This window comes from Cavia porcellus, unplaced genomic scaffold, assembly GCF_034190915.1.
Source record: "Cavia porcellus strain 051 isolate PalLab524CR breed Dunkin Hartley unplaced genomic scaffold, mCavPor4.1 scaffold_3, whole genome shotgun sequence".
Classification (NCBI taxonomy): Eukaryota; Metazoa; Chordata; class Mammalia; order Rodentia; family Caviidae; genus Cavia; species Cavia porcellus.
In genome coordinates, this window is record NW_026947486.1 from 47,638,033 (window position 1) to 47,657,643 (window position 19,611).

A 19,611-nucleotide genomic window follows, 5' to 3' on the forward strand; every position below is an offset into this window, starting at 1 on the left:
TATATATGTATATGTATATACATATGTATATGTATATGTGTATGCATGTATATGTATATGTATATGTATAAATATACATTTGATGTTTTCCTAAGTTGCAAAATAATTTCTAGGAGAGAAATATTTTTATTTATTTATTCACTTATTTTAAAGTGTAAAATAAAAATGAAAAATATACGAATGAAAGAAAAGCAAAAGGAAAACAAAGGCAACATAGGATTTGAAAACAAATGAAAATAATTTAGCAATGGGTGTTAAACTTTATATTATTACTTTAAAAATAGTTGTTCAGATTACCAGATACAGGCATTCACAATCGATCAAATAATATGAGCACTAACTGTTTCTTTCCATGGGCTAATGAAAGTTGTGGAATGATTATCTTTGCTATCTTGTGTTTATATATATGTATATATTTTTTCATTTTCCCTTCCTTCTTTTCCTCTTTCCCCCATCATATGTGTTCTTTCCCTTTGAGTAGCTTCTTTACATTCCACTATATCTATGGTAACATGTGGATTTTATTTATTGTTTCGGTTTCTTACACTAGGGAGAAAATATGTTTACATATGTAAATCATTTATTTCACTTATGAACGTGGTCTCAATTTGAATCTATTTGCCTATAAAAGCCTTGAGATTATCCCTCTTTATATCTGAGTAGTATTCCATTCATTAAAACTATCCCATGTTATGTGTCCATTCCATATTTGTTGGTTATTTGGGTTGTTTTAAAGATGTGGATATAACAAATTGTGCAGCTATAATCATGGGTACAATATACTACTATGGTATGAGCTAGTCTTCCAGAAGGAAACTAGCTGGGTCAAATGAGACCTCTAAGTCTAGTTTTTGAGGAATCTTCACATGGATTGTCACAGTGGTTATACAAGTATACACTCCCCACAACAATGGAGAAACTCATTTTCACCACAACCCTTCTATCATTTGTTATATGTTGATTTCTTGATGTTCACCACTCTTTCTGGAGAGTGTTGATATCTCAGTGATGTTTTAACTTTCACTTTAATTGTTTAAATTAATTTTAAGGTAGTAAAATACAACAGAACAACATGGAACAAAGCCAATTGAGACATTGTAGTGAAATTGGTACTGAAATTCAGAGCACGTTACTGGGATAACAGTAATAGGTACCATAGTATATCTCGTTATCTTCACAATAGTTTTTCTTTCAGTCAAGTATAGCAAACTCAAATGAAATACAGAATATTATAGAACTTATCAAAACAGAATATTGAATAGAGCAGTGCCATTAATCAGAACAAAGCAAAACAGTGATAAAAATATTTGCCTTCAAAGAGATTGTAGAAGGAAATCCCTTTGTTTGCTATGTTGCATATGATCAATCTCCCCAGAGATGTTCAGATCTCTGGCTCCCATAAGGGGGAGGGAGTGGTGATGACATGTTTGAGTCTCTGTCCACACTCCACTAGGCTCATGGCCACACACCAAGGAGGTGAGCTGGTTGCTTGGTTTCCTAGCGACCTATGTTCCAACAGGGCATGGATCTCAGGACATGCTGGTGGTTCTTTCCCTCGGGAGGCCTCAGCTTGCAGGGTCACGGCTGCCTACCAGGGAGGCCAGCTGGTTGCTTCAGTTTTCACTTCTTGAATGACCAATGATGTCAAACATTTTTTCATATATTTATTTATCATTTGTATTTTGAGGAGAGGAAAACATGGCTGAATAGAGGAGGAGCTTCTCAGAGTACTCAGAGAAATTCAACTAAAATACAGGCAATGGGAAGGAAAGAAAGTGTTTTGGTTCCTTTTGTGTAGTTTCAGAGACAAAATACCTGACATACAAAATTTAAGAAGAAAAGCTTATTTAGATCATAGTTTATGGAGTTTTCAGTCCATAATCCACTGGCCCCAAAGTGGGGTGCGATGGCACAGGGGCAACCCTTCCAGATGGCAGAAGACAACAAAAGCAGAAATAGCAAATTAGAGGGAGAACAAGTCTCTTCTCCTGTCTTGTATGGTGAGCAATCTATCCACTTCCTAGGGTGGGTGTAGCACTCACATGCCTTCTGTGCCTTCCTCTTACATAGGCTAAGGATTTTTAAAAAGTGAAGACCCTGGCCTGCTGTCGAGTCCTCGCTCTAATTTTTCTTAACTTCCATAATCCCTTGCTTATTCCTTCATTCTTTCTCTTTTGCATGCTTCTCTAGTTTCCCTAAGCTTGCATGATCAGTCTTTGTTCTTCAGTCCTCCTTCTACTTTGTTTCACTTCAGTTAACTCTATCTTATCCACTATTTTTCTTAAATTTCCCCACCACAGGATAAACCACTCCTATCAAGGGAAGATACTTTACTTTAAAGCTCTCAAGGTACAAGGGATTCTATTGACTGTACAGTCATTTAACTTCAGTTTTGTTTTGCTCCTATGGTTCAAGGTTCAAAATTAAGTTACTACAGCTTCTTAGTTTGTAAGCATTGCTTGATGTCATTGATATTGTGAATTATACTACTTTAGCTAGGATGTCATGTATATTCTAATCAGTTGTTCTCCCTTTTGTAATAACACCAGGAAAATCATTCTGTTGTCCATGGTAGTTGTCCCAGTTTACAGTTGCATTATCAGAGGAGAAGCATTTCTTTTTCCTCACAGCCATGCTACCATTTGTTATTGGTCAATTTCTTGAAATTAGCCATTGTTTCTGGAGTGCATGACATCTCAGTGGTGTTTCATCGCCATTCCTCAAATGAGCGGTGATGTGGAACATTTTTTCATACATTTGTTTGCTATTTGTATTTGTTCATTTGACAATTGTGTATTGATCTCAGATATCCATTTTTTGATTAGGTCCTTAATTTGGGGGTGCTGATTTTTTTCCAATTATTTTTTATGCTCTAGATATATCTTTAAATAACATACTTCTCATCTTTTCCATTGAGGTGACACTTATTCCAGACACTGTTCCATTAGTCCAGGCAGTTTCACAGTTGCAGTTATGCTGACTGCTTCAGGTGAGGTAAGCTCATTGTTCTTTCCCAGCTTCTAATAACATCTGTACCATTTATATCCTTCCTATGCCATGGGCTGCCACCTCAGCTATGAGCATTTAAACTTCTCTGTACCTTTAAGACACCCTATAGTTATTTTCCATTCCAGTCACAGCCCAATCTTTCATCAAAAGGTTCTTCTTGTAGCTCTGCTTCTTTTAGCTCTGACCGATTAACTACCTGTGTGCTTCTCTTTCTGTCTCTGTCTCTGTTTCTGTCTCTCAGTCTCTGTCTCTCTGTTTCTGTCTCTCAGTCTCTGTCTCTCTGTTTCTCTCTGTCTCTCTGTCTCTCTGTCCTCTCTCTCTGTCTGTCTCTCTCTCTCTCTCTCTCTATCTCTCTCTCTCTCTCTCTCTCGCTCTGTGATGTTGGCCACTCCCTAGTTCCATTTTCTTCTCTCACCCCTTTGGACAGAAAACAATCGTTAATCCTCCATGCCTATAAATGTAGCACTATTCATAAGGATATTCTTTTGTGGGTGATGGTTCCCATTGGTTGTTGTTCAGTTGGGATGATGACCCACTTATCAACTCACCCACTTCTCAGTCACCTTGGAGGTTGCCTAAAGACATTTAGTACAGACAATGCTGCTGCTTTGTTTTGTCATACAAAGTGTGACATTTATCTTTACCGGCTATGAACATGGATCTTCTATTCCTCATTTCTCTCCCTTAGCCTACCTCTAGAGCTATCTTACCCCTACGCCTAGTGACCATTATGACAGCATTTGAAACAGGGAACTAGAGAAACCTTCGGAGACAGAAAGGTCCTAGGGATGCTTTTAGTCATGGACGGGGGATCTGTTCCAGCTGGAGACTCTGTTGTAGTCTTATCTGTAGTATGAAAAATGTTTTTAAAGGCAAATTAATGTCTCATGTGTTAGATCTGGGGGTGAGGTTGTAATTTGGATTGGCTATAGGGTGAAAAAGAGTGAGGTTTAGCTGAAGGAAGAGTATGAAGTGTCAAGTACATAGAGAAAGACACATAATTGGCTAGAGGTGTACAGGAAGGAAGAGTGCAGCTATAGTAGCCATTGGAAGCTCTGAGAGGCATGAGGTGCACAAAGCAGAACTAGTAGGGAGCCTAAAGAATGCTTGTAGGCAGGGAAATTGAACCACATTTTTAGCTTTTTGTAGTAATTGTCAAATTCCAACAGAATGCAGGGATCAAAAGCCCCATTCTTTGGCCAATCAAGTGTTTCATAGAGATATTGGTAATATTCCTACTTTGTGCAACTCTTATAATTCCCCTTAAATCATTCTCCAGTCTTCCCCTTGAGGGTATCTGGCTTCTGAAGCTCTTCCTCTCCCCTAAGATTAATCCTTGCTGTTGCAGTTCATAAAAATAATGTATTTAATTCTATTAAATGCATTTCACGAGTTGTTAATATATATGTATTTGTATATGTACATGTACATGTATGTATATGTATGTATATGTGTATATGTTTATGTATGTTTATGTATATGTATATGTGTAAGTATATGTGTATGTATATGTATATGTATATTTATGTATGTATATGTGTATGTATATTTATGAATGTGTTTGTATATGTATGTATATGTATAGGTATATGTATGTATATATATGTATATTTATGTACATATACATATGTATATGTATATGTGTATATGTATATGTCTGTGTATGTGTATATATATACATATGTATATGTATAAGTATGTATGTATACGTGTATGTATATGTACATGTATATGCATGTATAAGTATATGTATATCAATGTATATGTACGTGTGTATATGTATATGTATATGTACATGTATGTATATGTATATTTATGTATGTATATGTATATGTATATTTATGTTTGTATATGTATATGTGTATGTATGTATGTATACGTGTATGTATATGTATATGTACATGTATATGCATGTATATGTATATGTATATCAATGTATATGTACGTGTATATATGTATATGTATATGTACATTTATGTATATGTATATTTATGTATGTATATGTATATGTATATTTATGTTTGTATATGTATATGTATATGCATGTGAATATCCATGTGTATATGTATATGTATATGTAAATGTATATGAATGTATGTATATGTATGAATATGTATCTGTAAAACATATACATATATATGTATATGTATATACATATGTATATGTATATGTGTATGCATGTATATGTATATGTATATGTATAAATATACATTTGATGTTTTCCTAAGTTGCAAAATAATTTCTAGGAGAGAAATATTTTTATTTATTTATTCACTTATTTTAAAGTGTAAAATAAAAATGAAAAATATACGAATGAAAGAAAAGCAAAAGGAAAACAAAGGCAACATAGGATTTGAAAACAAATGAAAATAATTTAGCAATGGGTGTTAAACTTTATATTATTACTTTAAAAATAGTTGTTCAGATTACCAGATACAGGCATTCACAATCGATCAAATAATATGAGCACTAACTGTTTCTTTCCATGGGCTAATGAAAGTTGTGGAATGATTATCTTTGCTATCTTGTGTTTATATATATGTATATATTTTTTCATTTTCCCTTCCTTCTTTTCCTCTTTCCCCCATCATATGTGTTCTTTCCCTTTGAGTAGCTTCTTTACATTCCACTATATCTATGGTAACATGTGGATTTTATTTATTGTTTCGGTTTCTTACACTAGGGAGAAAATATGTTTACATATGTAAATCATTTATTTCACTTATGAACGTGGTCTCAATTTGAATCTATTTGCCTATAAAAGCCTTGAGATTATCCCTCTTTATATCTGAGTAGTATTCCATTCATTAAAACTATCCCATGTTATGTGTCCATTCCATATTTGTTGGTTATTTGGGTTGTTTTAAAGATGTGGATATAACAAATTGTGCAGCTATAATCATGGGTACAATATACTACTATGGTATGAGCTAGTCTTCCAGAAGGAAACTAGCTGGGTCAAATGAGACCTCTAAGTCTAGTTTTTGAGGAATCTTCACATGGATTGTCACAGTGGTTATACAAGTATACACTCCCCACAACAATGGAGAAACTCATTTTCACCACAACCCTTCTATCATTTGTTATATGTTGATTTCTTGATGTTCACCACTCTTTCTGGAGAGTGTTGATATCTCAGTGATGTTTTAACTTTCACTTTAATTGTTTAAATTAATTTTAAGGTAGTAAAATACAACAGAACAACATGGAACAAAGCCAATTGAGACATTGTAGTGAAATTGGTACTGAAATTCAGAGCACGTTACTGGGATAACAGTAATAGGTACCATAGTATATCTCGTTATCTTCACAATAGTTTTTCTTTCAGTCAAGTATAGCAAACTCAAATGAAATACAGAATATTATAGAACTTATCAAAACAGAATATTGAATAGAGCAGTGCCATTAATCAGAACAAAGCAAAACAGTGATAAAAATATTTGCCTTCAAAGAGATTGTAGAAGGAAATCCCTTTGTTTGCTATGTTGCATATGATCAATCTCCCCAGAGATGTTCAGATCTCTGGCTCCCATAAGGGGGAGGGAGTGGTGATGACATGTTTGAGTCTCTGTCCACACTCCACTAGGCTCATGGCCACACACCAAGGAGGTGAGCTGGTTGCTTGGTTTCCTAGCGACCTATGTTCCAACAGGGCATGGATCTCAGGACATGCTGGTGGTTCTTTCCCTCGGGAGGCCTCAGCTTGCAGGGTCACGGCTGCCTACCAGGGAGGCCAGCTGGTTGCTTCAGTTTTCACTTCTTGAATGACCAATGATGTCAAACATTTTTTCATATATTTATTTATCATTTGTATTTTGAGGAGAGGAAAACATGGCTGAATAGAGGAGGAGCTTCTCAGAGTACTCAGAGAAATTCAACTAAAATACAGGCAATGGGAAGGAAAGAAAGTGTTTTGGTTCCTTTTGTGTAGTTTCAGAGACAAAATACCTGACATACAAAATTTAAGAAGAAAAGCTTATTTAGATCATAGTTTATGGAGTTTTCAGTCCATAATCCACTGGCCCCAAAGTGGGGTGCGATGGCACAGGGGCAACCCTTCCAGATGGCAGAAGACAACAAAAGCAGAAATAGCAAATTAGAGGGAGAACAAGTCTCTTCTCCTGTCTTGTATGGTGAGCAATCTATCCACTTCCTAGGGTGGGTGTAGCACTCACATGCCTTCTGTGCCTTCCTCTTACATAGGCTAAGGATTTTTAAAAAGTGAAGACCCTGGCCTGCTGTCGAGTCCTCGCTCTAATTTTTCTTAACTTCCATAATCCCTTGCTTATTCCTTCATTCTTTCTCTTTTGCATGCTTCTCTAGTTTCCCTAAGCTTGCATGATCAGTCTTTGTTCTTCAGTCCTCCTTCTACTTTGTTTCACTTCAGTTAACTCTATCTTATCCACTATTTTTCTTAAATTTCCCCACCACAGGATAAACCACTCCTATCAAGGGAAGATACTTTACTTTAAAGCTCTCAAGGTACAAGGGATTCTATTGACTGTACAGTCATTTAACTTCAGTTTTGTTTTGCTCCTATGGTTCAAGGTTCAAAATTAAGTTACTACAGCTTCTTAGTTTGTAAGCATTGCTTGATGTCATTGATATTGTGAATTATACTACTTTAGCTAGGATGTCATGTATATTCTAATCAGTTGTTCTCCCTTTTGTAATAACACCAGGAAAATCATTCTGTTGTCCATGGTAGTTGTCCCAGTTTACAGTTGCATTATCAGAGGAGAAGCATTTCTTTTTCCTCACAGCCATGCTACCATTTGTTATTGGTCAATTTCTTGAAATTAGCCATTGTTTCTGGAGTGCATGACATCTCAGTGGTGTTTCATCGCCATTCCTCAAATGAGCGGTGATGTGGAACATTTTTTCATACATTTGTTTGCTATTTGTATTTGTTCATTTGACAATTGTGTATTGATCTCAGATATCCATTTTTTGATTAGGTCCTTAATTTGGGGGTGCTGATTTTTTTCCAATTATTTTTTATGCTCTAGATATATCTTTAAATAACATACTTCTCATCTTTTCCATTGAGGTGACACTTATTCCAGACACTGTTCCATTAGTCCAGGCAGTTTCACAGTTGCAGTTATGCTGACTGCTTCAGGTGAGGTAAGCTCATTGTTCTTTCCCAGCTTCTAATAACATCTGTACCATTTATATCCTTCCTATGCCATGGGCTGCCACCTCAGCTATGAGCATTTAAACTTCTCTGTACCTTTAAGACACCCTATAGTTATTTTCCATTCCAGTCACAGCCCAATCTTTCATCAAAAGGTTCTTCTTGTAGCTCTGCTTCTTTTAGCTCTGACCGATTAACTACCTGTGTGCTTCTCTTTCTGTCTCTGTCTCTGTTTCTGTCTCTCAGTCTCTGTCTCTCTGTTTCTGTCTCTCAGTCTCTGTCTCTCTGTTTCTCTCTGTCTCTCTGTCTCTCTGTCCTCTCTCTCTGTCTGTCTCTCTCTCTCTCTCTCTCTATCTCTCTCTCTCTCTCTCTCTCGCTCTGTGATGTTGGCCACTCCCTAGTTCCATTTTCTTCTCTCACCCCTTTGGACAGAAAACAATCGTTAATCCTCCATGCCTATAAATGTAGCACTATTCATAAGGATATTCTTTTGTGGGTGATGGTTCCCATTGGTTGTTGTTCAGTTGGGATGATGACCCACTTATCAACTCACCCACTTCTCAGTCACCTTGGAGGTTGCCTAAAGACATTTAGTACAGACAATGCTGCTGCTTTGTTTTGTCATACAAAGTGTGACATTTATCTTTACCGGCTATGAACATGGATCTTCTATTCCTCATTTCTCTCCCTTAGCCTACCTCTAGAGCTATCTTACCCCTACGCCTAGTGACCATTATGACAGCATTTGAAACAGGGAACTAGAGAAACCTTCGGAGACAGAAAGGTCCTAGGGATGCTTTTAGTCATGGACGGGGGATCTGTTCCAGCTGGAGACTCTGTTGTAGTCTTATCTGTAGTATGAAAAATGTTTTTAAAGGCAAATTAATGTCTCATGTGTTAGATCTGGGGGTGAGGTTGTAATTTGGATTGGCTATAGGGTGAAAAAGAGTGAGGTTTAGCTGAAGGAAGAGTATGAAGTGTCAAGTACATAGAGAAAGACACATAATTGGCTAGAGGTGTACAGGAAGGAAGAGTGCAGCTATAGTAGCCATTGGAAGCTCTGAGAGGCATGAGGTGCACAAAGCAGAACTAGTAGGGAGCCTAAAGAATGCTTGTAGGCAGGGAAATTGAACCACATTTTTAGCTTTTTGTAGTAATTGTCAAATTCCAACAGAATGCAGGGATCAAAAGCCCCATTCTTTGGCCAATCAAGTGTTTCATAGAGATATTGGTAATATTCCTACTATGTGCAACTCTTATAATTCCCCTTAAATCATTCTCCAGTCTTCCCCTTGAGGGTATCTGGCTTCTGAAGCTCTTCCTCTCCCCTAAGATTAATCCTTGCTGTTGCAGTTCATAAAAATAATGTATTTAATTCTATTAAATGCATTTCATGAGTTGTTAATACATATGTATTTGTATATGTACATGTACGTTTATGTATATGTATGTATATGTGTATATGTTTATGTATGTTTATGTATATGTATATGTGTAAGTATATGTGCATGTATATGTATATGTATATGTATATTTATGTATGTATATGTGTATGTATATTTATGAATGTGTTTGTATATGTATGTATATGTATAGGTATATGTATGTATATATATGTATATTTATGTACATATACATATGTATATGTATATGTGTATATGTATATGTCTGTGTATGTGTATATATATACATATGTATATGTATAAGTATGTATGTATACGTGTATGTATATGTACATGTATATGCATGTATAAGTATATGTATATCAATGTATATGTACGTGTGTATATGTATATGTATATGTACATGTATGTATATGTATATTTATGTATGTATATGTATATGTATATTTATGTTTGTATATGTATATGTGTATGTATGTATGTATACGTGTATGTATATGTATATGTACATGTATATGCATGTATATGTATATGTATATCAATGTATATGTACGTGTATATATGTATATGTATATGTACATTTATGTATATGTATATTTATGTATGTATATGTATATGTATATTTATGTTTGTATATGTATATGTATATGCATGTGAATATCCATGTGTATATGTATATGTATATGTAAATGTATATGAATGTATGTATATGTATGAATATGTATCTGTAAAACATATACATATATATGTATATGTATATACATATGTATATGTATATGTGTATGCATGTATATGTATATGTATATGTATAAATATACATTTGATGTTTTCCTAAGTTGCAAAATAATTTCTAGGAGAGAAATATTTTTATTTATTTATTCACTTATTTTAAAGGGAAAAATAAAAATGAAAAATATACGAATGAAAGAAAAGCAAAAGGAAAACAAAGGCAACATAGGATTTGAAAACAAATGATAATAATTTAGCAATGGGTGTTAAACTTTATATTATTACTTTAAAAATAGTTGTTCAGATTACCAGATACAGGCATTCACAATCGATCAAATAATATGAGCACTAACTGTTTCTTTCCATGGGCTAATAAAAGTTGTGGTATGATTATCTTTGCTATCTTGTGTTTATATATATGTATATATTTTTTTATTTTCCCTTCCTTCTTTTCCTCTTTCCCCCATCATATGTGTTCTTTCCCTTTGAGTAGCTTCTTTACATTCCACTATATCTATGGTAACATGTGGATTTTATTTATTGTTTCGGTTTCTTACACTAGGGAGAAAATATGTTTACATATGTAAATCATTTATTTCACTTATGAACGTGGTCTCAATTTGAATCTATTTGCCTATAAAAGCCTTGAGATTATCCCTCTTTATATCTGAGTAGTATTCCATTCATTAAAACTATCCCATGTTATGTGTCCATTCCATATTTGTTGGTTATTTGGGTTGTTTTAAAGATGTGGATATAACAAATTGTGCAGCTATAATCATGGGTACAATATACTACTATGGTATGAGCTAGTCTTCCAGAAGGAAACTAGCTGGGTCAAATGAGACCTCTAAGTCTAGTTTTTGAGGAATCTTCACATGGATTGTCACAGTGGTTATACAAGTATACACTCCCCACAACAATGGAGAAACTCATTTTCACCACAACCCTTCTATCATTTGTTATATGTTGATTTCTTGATGTTCACCACTCTTTCTGGAGAGTGTTGATATCTCAGTGATGTTTTAACTTTCACTTTAATTGTTTAAATTAATTTTAAGGTAGTAAAATACAACAGAACAACATGGAACAAAGCCAATTGAGACATTGTAGTGAAATTGGTACTGAAATTCAGAGCACGTTACTGGGATAACAGTAATAGGTACCATAGTATATCTCGTTATCTTCACAATAGTTTTTCTTTCAGTCAAGTATAGCAAACTCAAATGAAATACAGAACATTATAGAACTTATCAAAACAGAATATTGAATAGAGCAGTGCCATTAATCAGAACAAAGCAAAACAGTGATAAAAATATTTGCCTTCAAAGAGATTGTAGAAGGAAATCCTCTTGTTTGCTATGTTGCATATGATCAATCTCCCCAGAGATGTTCAGATCTCTGGCTCCCATTAGCGGGGAGGGAGTGGTGATGACATGTTTGAGTCTCTGTCCACACTCCACTAGGCTCATGGCCACACACCAAGGAGGTGAGCTGGTTGCTTGGTTTCCTAGCGACCTATGTTCCAACAGGGCATGGATCTCAGGACATGCTGGTGGTTCTTTCCCTCGGGAGGCCTCAGCTTGCAGGGTCACGGCTGCCTACCAGGGAGGCCAGCTGGTTGCTTCAGTTTTCACTTCTTGAATGACCAATGATGTCAAACATTTTTTCATATATTTATTTATCATTTGTATTTTGAGGAGAGGAAAACATGGCTGAATAGAGGAGGAGCTTCTCAGAGTACTCAGAGAAATTCAACTAAAATACAGGCAATGGGAAGGAAAGAAAGTGTTTTGGTTCCTTTTGTGTAGTTTCAGAGACAAAATACCTGACATACAAAATTTAAGAAGAAAAGCTTATTTAGATCATAGTTTATGGAGTTTTCAGTCCATAATCCACTGGCCCCAAAGTGGGGTGCGATGGCACAGGGGCAACCCTTCCAGATGGCAGAAGACAACAAAAGCAGAAATAGCAAATTAGAGGGAGAACAAGTCCCTTCTCCTGTCTTGTGTGGTGAGCAATCTATCCACTTCCTAGGGTGGGTGTAGCACTCACATGCCTTCTGTGCCTTCCTCTTACATAGGCTAAGGATTTTTAAAAAGTGAAGACCCTGGCCTGCTGTCGAGTCCTCGCTCTAATTTTTCTTAACTTCCATAATTCCTTGCTTATTCCTTCATTCTTTCTCTTTTGCATGCTTCTCTAGTTTCCCTAAGCTTGCATGATCAGTCTTTGTTCTTCAGTCCTCCTTCTACTTTGTTTCACTTCAGTTAACTCTATCTTATCCACTATTTTTCTTAAATTTCCCCACCACAGGATAAACCACTCCTATCAAGGGAAGATACTTTACTTTAAAGCTCTCAAGGTACAAGGGATTCTATTGACTGTACAGTCATTTAACTTCAGTTTTGTTTTGCTCCTATGGTTCAAGGTTCAAAATTAAGTTACTACAGCTTCTTAGTTTGTAAGCATTGCTTGATGTCATTGATATTGTGAATTATACTACTTTAGCTAGGATGTCATGTATATTCTAATCAGTTGTTCTCCCTTTTGTAATAATACCAGGAAAATCATTCTGTTGTCCATGGTAGTTGTCCCAGTTTACAGTTGCATTATCAGAGGAGAAGCATTTCTTTTTCCTCACAGCCATGCTACCATTTGTTATTGGTCAATTTCTTGAAGTTAGCCATTGTTTCTGGAGTGCATGACATCTCAGTGGTGTTTCATCGCCATTCCTCAAATGAGCGGTGATGTGGAACATTTTTTCATACATTTGTTTGCTATTTGTATTTGTTCATTTGACAATTGTGTATTGATCTCAGATATCCATATTTTGATTAGGTCCTTAATTTGGGGGTGCTGATTTTTTCCAATTATTTTTTATGCTCTAGATATATCTTTAAATAACATACTTCTCATCTTTTCCATTGAGGTGACACTTATTCCAGACACTGTTCCATTAGTCCAGGCAGTTTCACAGTTGCAGTTATGCTGACTGCTTCAGGTGAGGTAAGCTCATTGTTCTTTCCCAGCTTCTAATAACATCTGTACCATGTATATCCTTCCTATGCCATGGGCTGCCACCTCAGCTATGAGCATTTAAACTTCTCTGTACCTTTAAGACACCCTATAGTTACTTTCCATTCCAGTCACAGCCCAATCTTTCATCAAAAGGTTCTTCTTGTAGCTCTGCTTCTTTTAGCTCTGACCGATTAACTACCTGTGTGCTTCTCTTTCTGTCTGTCTCTGTTTCTGTCTCTCAGTCTCTGTCTCTCTGTTTCTGTCTCTCAGTCTCTGTCTCTCTGTTTCTCTCTGTCTCTCTGTCTCTCTGTCCTCTCTCTCTCTGTCTGTCTCTCTCTCTCTCTCTCTCGCTCTGTGATGTTGGCCACTCCCTAGTTCCATTTTCTTCTCTCACCCCTTTGGACAGAAAACAATCATTAATCCTCCATGCCTATAAATGTAGCACTATTCATAAGGATATTCTTTTGTGGGTGATGGTTCCCATTGGTTGTTGTTCAGTTGGGATGATGACCCACTTATCAACTCACCCACTTCTCAGTCACCTTGGAGGTTGCCTAAAGACATTTAGTACAGACAATGCTGCTGCTTTGTTTTGTCATACAAAGTGTGACATTTATCTTTACCGGCTATGAATATGGATCTTCTATTCCTCATTTCTCTCCCTTAGCCTACCTCTAGAGCTATCTTACCCCTAAGCCTAGTGACCATTATGACAGCATTTGAAACAGGGACCTAGAGAAACCTTCGGAGACAGAAAGGTCCTAGGGATGCTTTTAGTCATGGACGGGGGATCTGTTCCAGCTGGAGACTCTGTTGTAGTCTTATCTGTAGTATGAAAAATGTTTTTAAAGGCAAATTAATGTCTCATGTGTTAGATCTGGGGGTGAGGTTGTAATTTGGATTGGCTATAGGGTGAAAAAGAGTGAGGTTTAGCTGAAGGAAGAGTATGAAGTGTCAAGTACATAGAGAAAGACACATAATTGGCTAGAGGTGTACAGGAAGGAAGAGTGCAGCTATAGTAGCCATTGGAAGCTCTGAGAGGCATGAGGTGCACAAAGCAGAACTAGTAGGGAGCCTAAAGAATGCTTGTAGGCAGGGAAATTGAACCACATTTTTAGCTTTTTGTAGTAATTGTCAAATTCCAACAGAATGCAGGGATCAAAAGCCCCATTCTTTGGCCAATCAAGTGTTTCATAGAGATATTGGTAATATTCCTACTTTGTGCAACTCTTATAATTCCCCTTAAATCATTCTCCAGTCTTCCCCTTGAGGGTATCTGGCTTCTGAAGCTCTTCCTCTCCCCTAAGATTAATCCTTGCTGTTGCAGTTCATAAAAATAATGTATTTAATTCTATTAAATGCATTTCATGAGTTGTTAATACATATGTATTTGTATATGTACATGTACGTTTATGTATATGTATGTATATGTGTATATGTTTATGTATGTTTATGTATATGTATATGTGTAAGTATATGTGCATGTATATGTATATGTATATGTATATTTATGTATGTATATGTGTATGTATATTTATGAATGTGTTTGTATATGTATGTATATGTATAGGTGTATGTATGTATATATATGTATATTTATGTACATATACATATGTATATGTATATGTGTATATGTATATGTCTGTGTATGTGTATATATATACATATGTATATGTATAAGTATGTATGTATACGTGTATGTATATGTACATGTATATGCATGTATAAGTATATGTATATCAATGTATATGTACGTGTATATATGTATATGTATATGTATATGTATATGTACATGTATGTATATGTATATTTATGTATGTATATGTATATGTATATTTATGTTTGTATATGTATATGTGTATGTATGTATGTATACGTGTATGTATATGTATATGTACATGTATATGCATGTATATGTATATGTATATCAATGTATATGTACGTGTATATATGTATATGTATATGTACATTTATGTATATGTATATTTATGTATGTATATGTATATGTATATTTATGTTTGTATATGTATATGTATATGCATGTGAATATCCATGTGTATATGTATATGTATATGTAAATGTATATGAATGTATGTATATGTATGAATATGTATCTGTAAAACATATACATATATATGTATATGTATATACATATGTATATGTATATGTGTATGCATGTATATGTATATGTATATGTATAAATATACATTTGATGTTTTCCTAAGTTGCAAAATAATTTCTAGGAGAGAAATATTTTTATTTATTTATTCACTTATTTTAAAGGGAAAAATAAAAATGAAAAATATACGAATGAAAGAAAAGCAAAAGGAAAACAAAGGCAACATAGGATTTGAAAACAAATGAAAATAATTTAGCAATGGGTGTTAAACTTTATATTATTACTTTAAAAATAGTTGTTCAGATTACCAGATACAGGCATTCACAATCGATCAAATAATATGAGCACTAACTGTTTCTTTCCATGGGCTAATAAAAGTTGTGGAATGATTATCTTTGCTATCTTGTGTTTATATATATGTATATATTTTTTCATTTTCCCTTCCTTCTTTTCCTCTTTCCCCCATCATATGTGTTCTTTCCCTTTGAGTAGCTTCTTTACATTCCACTATATCTATGGTAGCATGTGGATTTTATTTATTGTTTCGGTTTCTTACACTAGGGAGAAAATATGTTTACATATGTAAATCATTTATTTCACTTATGAACGTGGTCTCAATTTGAATCTATTTGCCTATAAAAGCCTTGAGATTATCCCTCTTTATATCTGAGTAGTATTCCATTCATTAAAACTATCCCATGTTATGTGTCCATTCCATATTTGTTGGTTATTTGGGTTGTTTTAAAGATGTGGATATAACAAATTGTGCAGCTATAATCATGGGTACAATATACTACTATGGTATGAGCTAGTCTTCCAGAAGGAAACTAGCTGGGTCAAATGAGACCTCTAAGTCTAGTTTTTGAGGAATCTTCACATGGATTGTCACAGTGGTTATACAAGTATACACTCCCCACAACAATGGAGAAACTCATTTTCACCACAACCCTTCTATCATTTGTTATATGTTGATTTCTTGATGTTCACCACTCTTTCTGGAGAGTGTTGATATCTCAGTGATGTTTTAACTTTCACTTTAATTGTTTAAATTAATTTTAAGGTAGTAAAATACAACAGAACAACATGGAACAAAGCCAATTGAGACATTGTAGTGAAATTGGTACTGAAATTCAGAGCACGTTACTGGGATAACAGTAATAGGTACCATAGTATATCTCGTTATCTTCACAATAGTTTTTCTTTCAGTCAAGTATAGCAAACTCAAATGAAATACAGAACATTATAGAACTTATCAAAACAGAATATTGAATAGAGCAGTGCCATTAATCAGAACAAAGCAAAACAGTGATAAAAATATTTGCCTTCAAAGAGATTGTAGAAGGAAATCCCCTTGTTTGCTATGTTGCATATGATCAATCTCCCCAGAGATGTTCACATCTCTGGCTCCCATTAGCGGGGAGGGAGTGGTGATGACATGTTTGAGTCTCTGTCCACACTCCACTAGGCTCATGGCCACACACCAAGGAGGTGAGCTGGTTGCTTGGTTTCCTAGCGACCTATGTTCCAACAGGGCATGGATCTCAGGACATGCTGGTGGTTCTTTCCCTCGGGAGGCCTCAGCTTGCAGGGTCACGGCTGCCTACCAGGGAGGCCAGCTGGTCGCTTCAGTTTTCACTTCTTGAATGACCAATGATGTCAAACATTTTTTCATATATTTATTTATCATTTGTATTTTGAGGAGAGGAAAACATGGCTGAATAGAGGAGGAGCTTCTCAGAGTACTCAGAGAAATTCAACTAAAATACAGGCAATGGGAAGGAAAGAAAGTGTTTTGGTTCCTTTTGTGTAGTTTCAGAGACAAAATACCTGACATACAAAATTTAAGAAGAAAAGCTTATTTAGATCATAGTTTCTGGAGTTTTCAGTCCATAATCCACTGGCCCCAAAGTGGGGTGCGATGGCACAGGGGCAACCCTTCCAGATGGCAGAAGACAACAAAAGCAGAAATAGCAAATTAGAGGGAGAACAAGTCTCTTCTCCTGTCTTGTATGGTGAGCAATCTATCCACTTCCTAGGGTGGGTGTAGCACTCACATGCCTTCTGTGCCTTCCTCTTACATAGGCTAAGGATTTTTAAAAAGTGAAGACCCTGGCCTGCTGTCGAGTCATCGCTCTAATTTTTCTTAACTTCCATAATTCCTTGCTTATTCCTTCATTCTTTCTCTTTTGCATGCTTCTCTAGTTTCCCTAAGCTTGCATGATCAGTCTTTGTTCTTCAGTCCTCCTTCTACTTTGTTTCACTTCAGTTAACTCTATCTTATCCACTATTTTTCTTAAATTTCCCCACCACAGGATAAACCACTCCTATCAAGGGAAGATACTTTACTTTAAAGCTCTCAAGGTACAAGGGATTCTATTGACTGTACAGTCATTTAACTTCAGTTTTGTTTTGCTCCTATGGTTCAAGGTTCAAAATTAAGTTACTAGAGCTTCTTAGTTTGTAAGCATTGCTTGATGTCATTGATATTGTGAATTATACTACTTTAGATAGGATGTCATATATATTCTAATCAGTTGTTCTCCCTTTTGTAATAATACCAGGAAAATCATTCTGTTGTCCATGGTAGTTGTCCCAGTTTACAGTTGCATTATCAGAGGAGAAGCATTTCTTTTTCCTCACAGCCATGCTACCATTTGTTATTGGTCAATTTCTTGAAGTTAGCCATTGTTTCTGGAGTGCATGACATCTCAGTGGTGTTTCATCGCCATTCCTCAAATGAGCGGTGATGTGGAACATTTTTTCATACATTTGTTTGCTATTTGTATTTGTTCATTTGACAATTGTGTATTGATCTCAGATATCCATTTTTTGATTAGGTCCTTAATTTGGGGGTGCTGATTTTTTTCCAATTATTTTTTATGCTCTAGATATATCTTTAAATAACATACTTCTCATCTTTTCCATTGAGGTGACACTTATTCCAGACACTGTTCCATTAGTCCAGGCAGTTTCACAGTTGCAGTTATGCTGACTGCTTCAGGTGAGGTAAGCTCATTGTTCTTTCCCAGCTTCTAATAACATCTGTACCATGTATATCCTTCCTATGCCATGGGCTGCCACCTCAGCTATGAGCATTTAAACTTCTCTGTACCTTTAAGACACCCTATAGTTACTTTCCATTCCAGTCACAGCCCAATCTTTCATCAAAAGGTTCTTCTTGTAGCTCTGCTTCCTTTAGCTCTGACCGATTAACTACCTGTGTGCTTCTCTTTCTGTCTCTGTCTCTGTTTCTGTCTCTCAGTCTCTGTCTCTCTGTTTCTGTCTCTCAGTCTCTGTCTCTCTGTTTCTCTCTGTCTCTCTGTCTCTCTGTCCTCTCTCTCTGTCTGTCTGTCTCTCTCTCTCTCTCTGTCTCTCTCTCTCTCTCTCTCGCTGTGTGATGTTGGCCACTCCCTAGTTCCATTTTCTTCTCTCACCCCTTTGGACAGAAAACAATCATTAATCCTCCATGCCTATAAATGTAGCACTATTCATAAGGATATTCTTTTGTGGGTGATGGTTCCCATTGGTTGTTGTTCATTTGGGATGATGACCCACTTATCAACTCACCCACTTCTCAGTCACCTTGGAGGTTGCCTAAAGACATTTAGTACAGACAATGCTGCTGCTTTGTTTTGTCATACAAAGTGTGACATTTATCTTTACTGGCTATGAATATGGATCTTCTATTCCTCATTTCTCTCCCTTAGCCTACCTCTAGAGCTATCTTACCCCTAAGCCTAGTGACCATTATGACAGCATTTGAAACAGGGACCTAGAGAAACCTTCGGAGACAGAATGGTCCTAGGGATGCTTTTAGTCATGGACGGGGGATCTGTTCCAGCTGGAGACTCTGTTGTAGTCTTATCTGTAGTATGAAAAATGTTTTTAAAGGCAAATTAATGTCTCATGTGTTAGACCTGGGGGTGAGGTTGTAATTTGGATTGGCTATAGGGTGAAAAAGAGTGAGGTTTAGCTGAAGGAAGAGTATGAAGTGTCAAGTACATAGAGAAAGACACATAATTGGCTAGAGGTGTACAGGAAGGAAGAGTGCAGCTATAGTAGCCATTGGAAGCTCTGAGAGGCATGAGGTGCACAAAGCAGAACTAGTAGGGAGCCTAAAGAATGCTTGTAGGCAGGGAAATTGAACCACATTTTTAGATTTTTGTAGTAATTGTCAAATTCCAACAGAATGCAGG